This window comes from Rattus norvegicus, chromosome 11 (assembly GCF_036323735.1).
Source record: "Rattus norvegicus strain BN/NHsdMcwi chromosome 11, GRCr8, whole genome shotgun sequence".
Lineage (NCBI taxonomy): Eukaryota > Metazoa > Chordata > Mammalia > Rodentia > Muridae > Rattus > Rattus norvegicus.
The window spans coordinates 87,136,084-87,149,205 of record NC_086029.1 but is presented as its reverse complement, the minus strand read 5'-3'; the positions used below and the strand labels follow the sequence as shown (position 1 = coordinate 87,149,205).

The 13,122-nt window shown below is 39.4% G+C and overlaps 1 pseudogene; it reads left to right on the top strand.

Annotated features, from left to right (window-relative positions):
* Positions 1-9,540: 9,540 nt before the first annotated feature.
* Eef1a1-ps11 (eukaryotic translation elongation factor 1 alpha 1, pseudogene 11) lies at positions 9,541-11,169 on the top strand (annotated as a pseudogene).
* The last annotated feature ends 1,953 nt before the right edge of the window (positions 11,170-13,122 follow it).

Here is a 13,122-nt window from a genome sequence, read left to right as displayed (position 1 = left end):
CAACCAAACAAGAGAAGGAAGTGAACAAAACCATCCAAGAGTTAAAAAATTGAAATAGAAATAGTAAAGAAAGCACAAAGGGAGACAACCCTGGAGATAGAAAACCTAGGGAAGAGATCAGGAGTCATAGGTGCGAGCATCAACAGACTACAAGAGATGGAAGAGGGCATCTCAGAAGCAGAAGACACACTAGAAAACATTGATACAACTGTCAAAGATAATGTAAAACACAAGAAACTCCTAGCCCAAAACACACAGGAAATCCAGGATGAGAAGAACTAACCTAAGACTACTAGGTATAGAAGAGAGTGAAGACACCCAACTTAAAGGGCCAGTAATTATCTTCAACAAAATCGTAGAAGAAAACTTCCCTAACCTAAAGAGAGAGATTCCCATAAACACAAAAGAAGCCTACAGAACTCCAAATAGATTGGACTGGAAAAGAAATTCCTCCCATCACATAATAGTCAAAACACCAAATGTGCAAAACAAAGAAAGAATATTAAAAGCAGTAAGGGAAAAAGGTCAAGTAACATATAAAGGCAGACCTATGAGAATTACACCAGACTTCTCACCAGAGACTACTCAAACCAGAAGATCCTGGACAGATGTCAAACAGACCCTAAGAGAACACAAATGCCAGCCCAGGCTACTATATCCAACAAAACTATCAATTAATTAATACTGAGGGAGAAACCAAGATATTCCATCACAAAACCAAATTTATACAATATCTTTCTACAAATCCAGCCCTACAATGGATAATACATGAAAAAGTCCAACACAAGGAGGGAAAGTACACCCTAGAAAAAGCAAGAAGTAATTTCCTTGCAACAAAACCAAAAGAAGAGAAGCACACAAAATAATCCCACCTATAAATATGAAAATAACAGGAAATAACAATCGCTATTCCTTAATATCTCTCAACATCAATGGACTCAATCCTCCCACCCCAAAGACACAGATTAACAGACTGGATACATAAAGAGGACCAAGCATTTTGCTGCCTACAGGAAACACACCTCAGTGACAAATTTCCTGAACAAAACAACAATGGCTTATGCTCTATGATCAAGAATCGACAAATGGGACCTCATAAAACTGCAAAGCTTTGTAAACCAAAGGACATTGTCATTTGGACAAAACAGCAACCAACAGATTGGGAAAAGATCTTTACCAATCCTACCTCTGATAGAAGGTTAATATCCAAAATATACAAAGAAGTCACAAAGTTAGACTACAGAGAGCCAAATAACCCTATTAAAAATGGGGTACAGAGTTAAACAAAGATTTCACAGCTGAGGAATATCGAATGGCTGAGAAGCACCTAAAGAAATGTTCAATATCTTTAGTCATCAGGGAAATGCAAATCAAAACACCCTGAGATTCCACCTCACACCAGTCAGAATGGCTAAGATCAAAAACTCAGGCGACAGCAGATGCTGGTGAGGATGTGGAGAAAGAGGAACACTCCTCCGTTGTTGGTGGAATTGCAGACTGGTACAACCATTCTGGAAATCAGTCTGGAGGTTCCTCAGAAAATTGGACATGGCATTACCTGAAGACCCAGCTATACTTATCCTGGGCATATACCCAAAAGATGTTCCAACATAAAACAAAGATACATGCACCACTATGTTCATAGCAGCCTTATTTATAATAGCCAGAAGCTGAAAAGAACCCAGATGCCCTTCAACAGAGGAATGGATACGGAAAATGTGGTACATCTACCCAATGGAGTACTACTCAGCTATCAAAAACAATGACTTTATGAAATTCATAGGCAAATGGATAGAACTATAAAATATCATCCTCAGGTAACCCAGTCACAGAAGAACACACATGGTATGCACTCACTGATAAGTGGATATTAGCCCAAAAGCTCGAATTACCCAAGATGCAATACACAGGCCACACAAAACTCAAGAAGGACAACCAAAATGTGGATGCTTCAGTCCTTCTTAAGAAGGGTAAAAGAATTCATTGCGGGCTATGGTATGGAGACAAAGTTTGGAGCAGAGACTGAAGGAATGGCTAGTCAGTGCCTGCCCTACCTGGGGATCTAGCCCATATATATACAATATTGATGAAGCCCAGAAGTGAATGCTGACAGGAGGCTTATATAGCTGTCTCCTGAAAGGGTCATCCAGAGCCTGACAAATACAGAGGAGAATGCTACCAGCAAACCATTGAACTGAGAATGGGGTCCGTGTTAGAGGAACTAGAGAAAGGATCGAAGGAGTTGAAGGGGCTTGCAACCCCATTTGATCAACAGTACCAACCAACCAGAGCTCCCAAAGACTAAACCACTACCTAAAGACTACACATGGACAGAACCATGACTCCATATGTAGCAGAGGATGGCCTTGTTGGGCACCAATGTGAGAGGCCTTGGTCCTGCCAAGGCTGGACCCCCCACCCCCGCAGTGTATGGGAATGTTAGCGTGGGGTGAAGGGAAGTGAGGGTGGTTGGTATAAGAGCCTTATAGAAGAAGGGGAGGGGGAAAGGATTGGGGCCTTACGGACAGGAGACTGGGAATGGGAATCACATTTGAATTGTAATTTAAATATATCCAATTTATAAAAAACCTCTCTTGAAAACACAGCACACAGAGGTGCACGTGCACACATGTGCATACCACAATAGCACACGTACACACACAAACATATCAATAAGACAAGTTTTACAGATATCATATTCTTGATGATAAGAGAATAGGGGAACAGTTATCAGAGGCTGGGAAGGTAGCAGGTAGAAAAAAACAACAACATGAAGAACTTATGGAGCATATTACTACACTGAGGGGTGATCGTGATTTACAACATTGAATCACACTTAGTCAGGCTTTCTATTCCTGCACAAACATCATAACCAAGAAGCAATTTCTGGAGGGAAGGGTTTATCCAGCTTACACTTCCACATTGCTGTTCATCACTAAAGGAAGTCAGGCCTGGAACTCACACAGGGCAGGAAGCAGAATCTGATGCAGAGGCCATGGAGGGATATTAATTACTGGCTTGCTTCCCCTGACTTGCTCAGCTTGCTTTCCTGTAGAACTCAAGACTACCATGCCAGGGACGGTACCATCTACAAAGAGCCCTTCCTCCATGATCACTAATTGAGAAAATACCTTACAGGTGGAGCTCATAGAGACATTCTCAAGGGAGGCTTCTCTCTCTGTGATAACTCCAGCTCGTGTCAAGTTGACACTCAAAACCAGCCAGTACACACACAAATCAAATTTTCTAGGAGAAAGGATTTTTAAATTATTATTACTATTTTATATGTATAGATGTTTTTCTTCCATGGATATCAGATACCAGATTCATGTGTAGTAACAGCAGAGATGAGAAGGGGACATCAAATACCCTGTAACTAGGGTTACAGATGTTTATCCACCACTATATGGAATCTGGGAATCTAATTTAGGTTCTCTAGAAAAGCAGCCAGTTACTTTTAATCATTGAACAATGTCTCCATCTCTCTAAAATTTTATACAATTAGTCATTAAGAAGAGATGGTTTTAATTTTTTAACCAAGAAATGATAAACATTTTATAGTAAGGATAAATTAAATGTCTTGCATCATTCACCACCCAACATACACATATCAAATTAATATTGTCGGTAACTATACATACCTTTACTCACAAATTGGAATGTAAGTCATGCAATTACTGAATTCATAGTTTCAAAGGTTTCTGAATAATTCTCTGTTGCTCAGCAGTCCGAGTTTGCATTTATGAATATAGTTTACAGTCATACTGAGCTTGAGTTACCAGCCTTCTTAGAGCGTGCTCTAAAACAATTCTAATCCTTTTCTTGATATAGCTCCATCTTTCCTCTGAATTTCTGTTTTTTGTTATTTCTCTATATTGATGCCACCAACAAATTTCCTTTCTAAACATTCAACATAGTTGTATTTGCATCCTTAGATATAGAAGATTCCCAGATTGAGGTTCTAGAATTTTAACAACCCCGAAAATCAAACAAACAAAAAATCAGCAACAACAACAGCAACAACAACAGAAACCCAAACCCAAAATAACCATGCTCTTATGCCTAATTCTTAAACAGTAAAATAGCCTGCCTGGCTTTGCTTTCATTTACCTTGTCCTCCAGCAATGGGCTCCAGTGTCTTCACTCCTGCCATTGGCAACCTATCTACCAAGACATGGGGATGTGCACCCAATATGAATTGAAATTTAAATCAGAACATCTGTAACAGAAAATGACATAGGTACACATTCAATACTGTGCTTATCATATTTTCTCAATGCAGAATATTTTCTCAAATGAGATTCATGGAAAGAAGAAAATATTTTGTATTTAGCTTATATAGTGAAAGAAAATAAAAATGAGAACCATTATGTATTTATGGAATGATATTCTCTATCTCATATCTTTTTAATTTTTTTCTTTTTGCCATTTTTTCTATTTTTAAAATATTTTTACACAATATATTTTGATGATGTTTCTCTTCCCCCAACTCCTCCAAGATCCTCTCGACCTGCCTCCTCACCCAACTCTATTATCTATCTATCTATCTATCTATCTATCTATCTATCTATCTATCTATCTATCATCTATCAATCTATCTACCATCATCCATCTATCTATCTTTATGTGTATATCTTCCAAAAACCTTACAAAAATAAAAATCATACCAAGAAAACCAAAACTAATAAGACAAAAATTGTCAAAACTAAGAAAAAAAATGAAACAATTTCTCTCCTACCCCTAGTAAAAATGGAGTATATTTTATATTGGCCTAGCACTCATGAGTATGTAGTCTCATCTGGAATGCACTTAATACACCAATAACCTTCATTGGAAAACTTATTTTTCCTTTCTCAACAGTTATTGATTGAAAATAATTCTTGATTAGGAGTAAGATTTTGTGTTCATTTCTACCTCTCAGTTGTGGGACTATATCTGGCTTGAACTTGTGCTGGCCTTATGTAAACTGCCCTTTTATCTGTGAGTCCATATTTGCATTAAATCTTGTTGTTTCTGGAAGACACTGGTTCTTCAGAACCATCTGTCACCTCGATCACCTATGGTTCTTTAAAATTTTTGCACTCCTCTTCCACATAAGTCCCTGACCTGAGTGGAGGGGTATGATGACCACATCTCATTAAGGACTGTGGGCTCCAAAGTCTTTCACTCTGTGTACATTGTCCAGTGATGACTCTCTGCATTAATTCTCATATACTGCAAGAATAAATTTCTCTGATGACGGATGAGGGAGGCACTGATCTTTAAGCACAGGAATTAATAGTCACTTTGCTGTTGTGTTCCCTTAGCAGAATAAGGGTGGTAGGTTTACTTCTAGGCCTTTGGTTCTCAACCTTCCCAATGCCTTGACCATTTAATAGAGTGCCCCAAGCATAACATTATTTCATTGCTACTCCATAACTCTGAATTTGCTACTCTTATGAATTGTAATAGACATATCTTATATGCATGATATCTGATATGCGATCCCAAAGAGGTCATGACCACAGGTTGAAAATCACTATTCTGGCCAATGACCTATATTCTCAAGTTCTTGGCCACATTAGCAGTATTGTGTATGGATTGCATCTTATGGAGTAGACATTAACTCCAATTTTAAAAAGTGGTTGGTTACCCCTATAATAATTGGGCAATTATTTCAACACTTTATTTAATAGGCAGGCCATTGTTGTAGGCTACAGGGTTTGCTTCTGGGTGATATAGATTGTTACCATGCTCCTTTGGTAATCTGTAGAATATCTTTAAGTACCATGAATGCTAATGAGAAGTGGAGAAGCTTCTAAATGGGTACCAGCTCATCTTTTCTATGTTCAGTGATATAAATGTTGTGATTAAGACAACTCAGTCAGTGAACAGGGCCTTGAAAAAGGGAGTGAAGATTTAAAAAAAAAAAAGCAATTAGACAGCATTATAACATGACTCCTGCCAGTGCTAAAGCTGAAGCAGGTTTATTTTTTCCAGTCTGCTTTATACCATTTTAGGTACATACAAAGAATATGGTCAGTCCTATAGCATAAACAGAGCAGTCAAGGAACAAATAAGGCTTAAACAAATGTCCCATGATTACCGTATTCAGGGTCTTAATCATACATATCAAGATACAAAGAACACTTTTTCAGCTGTATTCATCTTGAGCCTACTTCCTTTTCCTAGACCAACATCAAATCCTTGGCAAATTCCTGGAAGCAGCCCCAAAAGTTCTCCACATCTCTCCCGTTTATATTTCATATACAAGACTGTGACTGTCTTAGGCTGTTCTGACAAGAAGGCCTTACTTGCCCATCATGGAATATGCATTACCAAACCAATGCATTTCTGTCTTATGTTGGTAAGGTTCTATGCATAGTCTTACCCATAATTGACTGCCAGCCTGTTAAATTAATGACATTGTCTGGGGATCCATTTGTAGTTTCAAGCCATGTATTTTAACCATCAACATGTTGATGAATCTCTGAGATGAAGTCTACTAGTTCATGGTGGATGATCTTTTGAATGTGTTCTTGGATTCAGTTTACAATTATTTTATTGCATATTTTTACATCTGTGTTCATAAGGAAAGTGGGTTTGTAATTCTGTTTCTTCATGAGTCTTCATGTGGTTTGAGTATAAGGGTAACTGGGGCCTCATAAAACTAACTAGATGATTCCTTCTGTTTTTATTTTGTGTAGAATTGTGAGGAACATTTGCATTAACTCTTCTTTGAAAGTCTCGTAAAAAACTATCTGGCTCTGGGCTTTTTGGGTTAGATTTTTCATGACTATTCCTGCTTCACAGGGTTTATAGGTCTATTTTAATTGTTTATCTGATATTGATTTAACTTTGGTAAATGGCATGCTTTGAGAAATTTTTCCATTTGTTTTAGATCTTCCAATTTTGTGGAGTACAGATTTTTAAAGGATGTAATTATTCTTTGGGTTTTTCGGTGTCTCCCTTTTGTTTTTGTTTGTTCGTTTTTTGTTTGTTTTGTTTTCACTTTTCTTTTTTTTTTTCACTTTTTATTGGTTCTTTCAAATGTTATCCCCCCTTCCCAGTTTCCCCTCCACAAGTCCCCTATCCATTCTCCCTCCTGCTGCCTCTATGACAGTGCTCCTTAACTCGCCGGCCCACTCCTGCCTCAGCACCCTAGCATTTCCCTAATCTGGATCATCAAACCTCCACAGGACCATGGGGCTCCTAGTGATGCCAGATAAGTCAACCCTCTCTGCTACATGTGTAGCTGGAGCCATGGGTTCACCCATATACTCCTTGATTAGTTGTTCCATTCCTGGGAGGTTTAGGAGGGGAGTGTTGGTGAATATTGTTGTCCTTCCTATGGGGTTACAAACACCTTCAGCTCTTTCAGTCATTCTCCTAACTCCTCCGTTGGGGTCCCCATGCTCAGTCTGATGGTTGTCTGCATGTGTCTGCATCTGATTTGGTGCAGCTCTAGCAGAGCCTCTCAGTGGACAATTAAACCAGACTCCTACCAGTAAGCATTTATTTGCATCAGCAGTAGAATCTGGGTTTGGTGTCTGCAAAAGGGATGGATCCCTAAGTGGGGCAGTCTCTGGATTGCCTTTCCTTCCGTTTCTGCTCTACTCTTTGTCCCTGCATTTCCTTTTAACAGGAGGAATTCTGGATTCCTATTTTTGAACTGGGTGGGTGGTCCCATCCCTCAACCAGGGGCCATGTCTAGTCACTGGATATGGTCTATACTGGTTCTACATCTCCCTTTTGTTGGGCATTTTGGTTGATGGGTTCTGGAAGCCTCTTTGGTCCCTACTGTCTGAGACTTTCTACTGGTTACCCCCAGTTCCCCTTCCTCCACTGCTATACAACTACTTTAAAGTTCCTGACCCTTTGTACTACTCCCCCATCTCCTCCCATATTTGAACTGGCCCCCATTTTCCCCTCCCCCTCCTTTCTCCCTGCCAGATCCATTTCTCCCTCTACTTTGCAGAGATTAATTTTCCCCCTTTCTGAGTAGGACTGTAGCATCCACACTTTGGTGGGGTCTTCTTTCTTCTTTAGTTTCACATGGTCTGTGAGTTGTATTGTGGGTATTCTCAGCTTCTTTTTGACTAATATCTACTTATCAGTGATTAATATGTGGTTTTTTTTGTGGTGCTGTTACCTCACTCAGGATGATATTTTCAAGTTCTATGCATTTACCTGTGAATTTTATGAAGTCATTGTTTTTAATAGCTGAGTATTACTCCTTTGGGTAAATGTAACACATTTTTTGTATCTATGCCTCTGTTGAGAGACATCTGGGTTGTTTCCAGCTTTTGGCTATTATAAATAAGGCTACTATAAATAAATAGTGGAACATTTGTCCTTGTTATATGTTGGAGCATATTTTGGGTATATGCCCAAGAGTGGGATAGCTAGGTCCTCAAGTAGAACTATTTCCAATTTTCTGAGGAACTGCCAGACTGATTTCCAGAGTGGCTGTACCAGCTTGCAATCCCACCAGCAATGGAGGAGTGTTCCTCTTTCTCTACATCCTCGAAAACATGTGCTGTCACCTGTGTTTTTCATCTTCGTCATTCCGACTGGAGTAAGGGTTGTTTTGATTTGCATTTCCCTGATGTCTATCAATGTTGAACATTTCTTTAAGTGCTTCTCAGCCATTAGAGATTCCTCAGTTGAGAATTCTGTTTAGCTCAGTGCACCATTTTTAATAGGGTTGTTTGGTTCTCTAGAGTCTTACTTCTTGAGTTGTTTGTATATTTTGATGTTAGTCCTCTATTAGATATAGGGTTGTAAAGATCTTTTCCCAGTCTGTAGATTGCTGTTTTGTCCTATTGACAGTCTCTTACAGAAGCTTTGCAATTTTATGAGGTCTCAATTACCAATTCTGGATCTTAGAGCTTAAGCCATTGGTGTTCTGTTCAGGAAGTTTTCTTCTATGCTTATGTGTTCAAGGGTCTTCCCCACTTTCCTTTCTTTAGTTTCATTGTATCTGGTTTTATACGGAGGTTCCTCATCCACTTGGACTTGAACTTTATACAAGGAGATAAGAACAGATCACTTTTACATGGGGACCTCCAATTGAACCAGCACCATTTGTTGAAGATGCTGTCTTTTTTTCCACTGGATGGTTTTAGCTTCTCTGTCAAAGATCAAGTGACTATAAATATGTGGGTTCATTTCTGGGTCTTCAGTTCTATTCCAGTGATATACTTGCCTGTCACTATTGCTCTATAGTATAGTTTGAGGCCAGGGATGTTGACTCCCCCACAGTTTCTTTTATTGATGTGAATAGTTTTTGCTATCTTAGGTTTTATTATTCCAAATGAATATAAATATTGCTTTTCTAACTCTACGAAGAATTGAGTTATAACTTTGATGGAGATTGCATTGGATCTGTGGATTGCTTTTGGTAAGATGGCCATTTTTACTATTTTAACCCTGCCAAAGCATGAATGTGGGAGGATTTTTTCATTTTCTGAGATCTTTGATTTTTTTTCTTTGGAGACTTGAAGTTCTTGTCATACAGATCTCTCACTTGCTTGGTTAGAATTACACTAAGAGCTTTTTCGCAACGGGTTTGCCGTCAGAACACAGGTGTTGTGAAAGCCACCGCTAATTCAAAGCAAAAATGGAAAAGGAAAAGACTCGCATCAACATCATCATAATTGGACACGTAAATTCCAGCAAGTCCACCACAACCGGCCACCTGATCTACAAATGTGGTGGAATCGACAAAAGAACCATCGAAAAGTTTGAAAAGGAAGCTGCTGAGATGGGAAAAGGCTCCTTCAAGAATGCCTGGGTCTTGGACAAACTGAAAGCTGAGCGTGAGCAAGGTATCACTGCTGACACCTCCCTGTGGAAATTTGAGACCAGCAAGTACTATGTGACTATCATTGATGCCCCAGGACACAGAGACTTCATCAAGAACATGATTACAGGCACATCTCAGGCTGACTGTGCTGTCCTGATTGTTGCTGCTGGTGTTGGTGAATTTGAAGCTGGTATCTCTTAGAACGGGCAGGTCTGTGAGCATGCTCTTCTGGCTTACACCTTGAGTGTGAAATAGCTAATTGTTGGTGTCAACAAAATGGATTCCACCAAGCCACCATACAATCAGAAGAGATACGAGGAAATCATTAAGGAAGTCAGCACCTATATTAACAAAATTGGCCACAACCCTGACGTAGTAGTATTTGTGCCAATTTCTGGTTGAAATGGTGACAACATGCTGGAGCCAAGTGCTTATATGCCTTATATGTTCAATGGATGGAAAGTCACCCACAGAGATGGCAGTGCCAGTGTCACCACACTGCTGGAAGCTTTGGACTGCATTCTGCTGCCAACTTGTCCAACTGACAAGCCTCTGCGACTACCCCTCCAGGATGTCTATAAAATTGGGGACATTGGCACTGTCCCCGTAGGCCGAGTGGAAACTGGTGTTCTCAAACCTGGCATGGTGGTTACCTTTGCTCCAGTTAATGTAACAACTGAAGTCAAGTCTGTGGAAATGCAGCATGAAGCTTTGAGTGAAGCTCTGCCTGGGGACAATGTGGGCTTCAATGTAAAGAACGTGTCTGTCAAAGATGTTAGATGTAGCAATGTAGCTGGTGACAGCAAAAATGACCCACCAATGGAAGCAGCTGGCCTCACTGCTCAGGTTATTATCCTGAACCATCCAGGCCAAATTAGTGCTGGCTATGCTCCTGTTCTGGATTATCACACGGCCCACATAGCATGCAAGTTTGCTGAGCTTAAAGAGAAGATAGATCGTCATTCTGGTAAGAAGCTGGAAGATGGCCCCAAATTCTTGAAGTCTGGTGATGCTGCCATTGTTGACATGGTCCCTGGCATGCCCAGGTGTGTTGAGAGCTTCTCTGACTATCTCCACTTGGTCGTTTTGCTGTTCGTGACATGAGGCAGACAGTTGCTGTGGGTGTCATCAAAGCTGTGGGCAAGAAGGCTGCAGGAGCTGGCAAAGTCACCAAGTCTGCCCAGAAAGCTCAGAAGGCTAAATGAGTATTATCCCTAACCCCTGCCACCCCAGTCTTAATCAGTGGTGGAAGAACGGTCTCAGAACTGTTTGTATCAATTGGCCATTTAAGTTTAATAGTAAAAGACTGGTTAATGATAACAATGCATCGTAAAACCTTCAGAAGGAAAAAGTGTTTTGTGGACCATTTTTTTTTTGTGTGTGTGTGTGTGGCAGTTTTAAGTTATTAGTTTTCAAAATCAGTACTTTTTAATGGAAACGACTTGACCAAAAATCTGTCACAGAATTTTGAGACCCATTAAAACAAGTTTAATGAGAAAAGAAAAAAGAATTACACTAAGATATTTTATATTATTTTGTGACTATTGTGAAATGTGTTGTTTCCCTAATTGCTTTCTCAGCCCTTTTATGCTTTGAGTAGGGGAAAGGTACTGATTTATTTGAGTTAATTTTATATCCAGCCATTTTAAGAAGTGGTTTATGAGATGTAGGAGGAGCTCTCCGGTAGAATTTTAGGGTTGATTATGTATACTGTCATATCATCTGCAAATAATGATATCTTGGCTTCTTCCTTCCCAATTTGTATTCGTTGATCTCTTTTTCTCATCTAGTTTCTCTGGCTAGAACTTTGAGTACTATATTGAATAGGTAGGGAGAGAGTAGGCAACCTTGACTTGTCCCTGATTTTAATGGGATCGCTTTGAGTTTCTCTCCCTTTAGTGTTATGTTGGCTATTGGTTTGCTGCATATTTTTTTAAATTACATTTTGGTATGCACAGTGAGTTGTTGATCTCTCCAATACTTTTAACATAATTGAGTGTTGTATTTTGTCAAAGGAATTTTCAGCACCTAATGAGATGATCATGTGATCTTTTTCTTTGAGTTTGATAATATAGTGGATCATATTGATGGATTTCCCCATATTGAACCATTCTAGCATTTCTGAGATGAAGCCTACCTGATCATGGTGGATGATCATTTGATGTGTTCTTAGATTTGGTTTGTAAGAACTTTATTGATTATTATTGCATCAATATTCATGCTCTTTAGATGGTTTTTCTGATCCCAATTTAACATTAGTGCCTGGTATCTGTCTAGGAAATCATCCATTTCATCCAGATTTTCCAGTTTTCTTGATTATAAACTTTTGTAGTAGGACCCGGTTATTTTTTTTTATTTCCTCAGTTTCTTTTGTTATATCTCCCTTTTCACTCCTGATTTTGTTAATTGGATACTGTTTCTGTGCCCTCTGGTCATCTGGCTAAGGGTTTATCTCTCTGGTTGATTTTCGCAAAGAACCAGCTCCTAGTTTTGTTGATTTTTTTTGTAGAGTTCTTTTTGTTTCTACTTGGTTGATTTCAGTCCTGAGTTTGATTATTTCCTGCTGTCTATTGCTCTTGGGTATATTTACTTCCTTCTGTTCTAGAGCTTTCTGATAAGCTGTTAAACTGCTACTCTAAGATCTCTCCATTTGAGAGCTTGAAGGGGCTCGAGACCCCATATGTACAACAATGCCAAGCAACTAGAGCTTCCAGGGACTAAGCCACTACCTAAAGACTATACATGGACTGACCCTGGACTCTGACCTCATAGGTAGCAATGAATATCCTAGTAAGAGCACCAGTGGAAGGGGAAGCCCTTGGTCCTGCTAATACTGAACCCCCAGTGAACGTGATTGTTGGGGGGAGGGTGGTAATGGGGGGAGGTTGGGGAGGGGAACACCCATAAAGTAGGGGAGGGGGAGGGATTAGGGGATGTTTGCCCAGAAACCGGGAAAGGGAATAACATTCGAAATGTAAATAAGAAATACTCAAGTTAATAAAAAAAAAGAAAAGATCTCTCCATTTGGAGGGGTGCACTCAAAGCTATGAATTTTCCTCTTAGCGCTGCTTTCCCATATGTTTGGATATGCTGTGCTTTCATTTTCATTAAATTCTAAAAAGTCTTTAATTTTTTTATTTCCTCCATGACCAAGATATCACTGAGTAGATAGTTGTTCACCTTCCATATATGTGAGTTTTCTGTTGTTTTTGTTGATATCGAAGACCAGTGTTAGTCCATGGTTGTCTGATAGAATATACATGATTAGTCAATGTTCTTGTATCTGTTGAGGTTTGTTTTGTGTCCAAGTATATGGTCAGTTTTTGAGAAGGTAT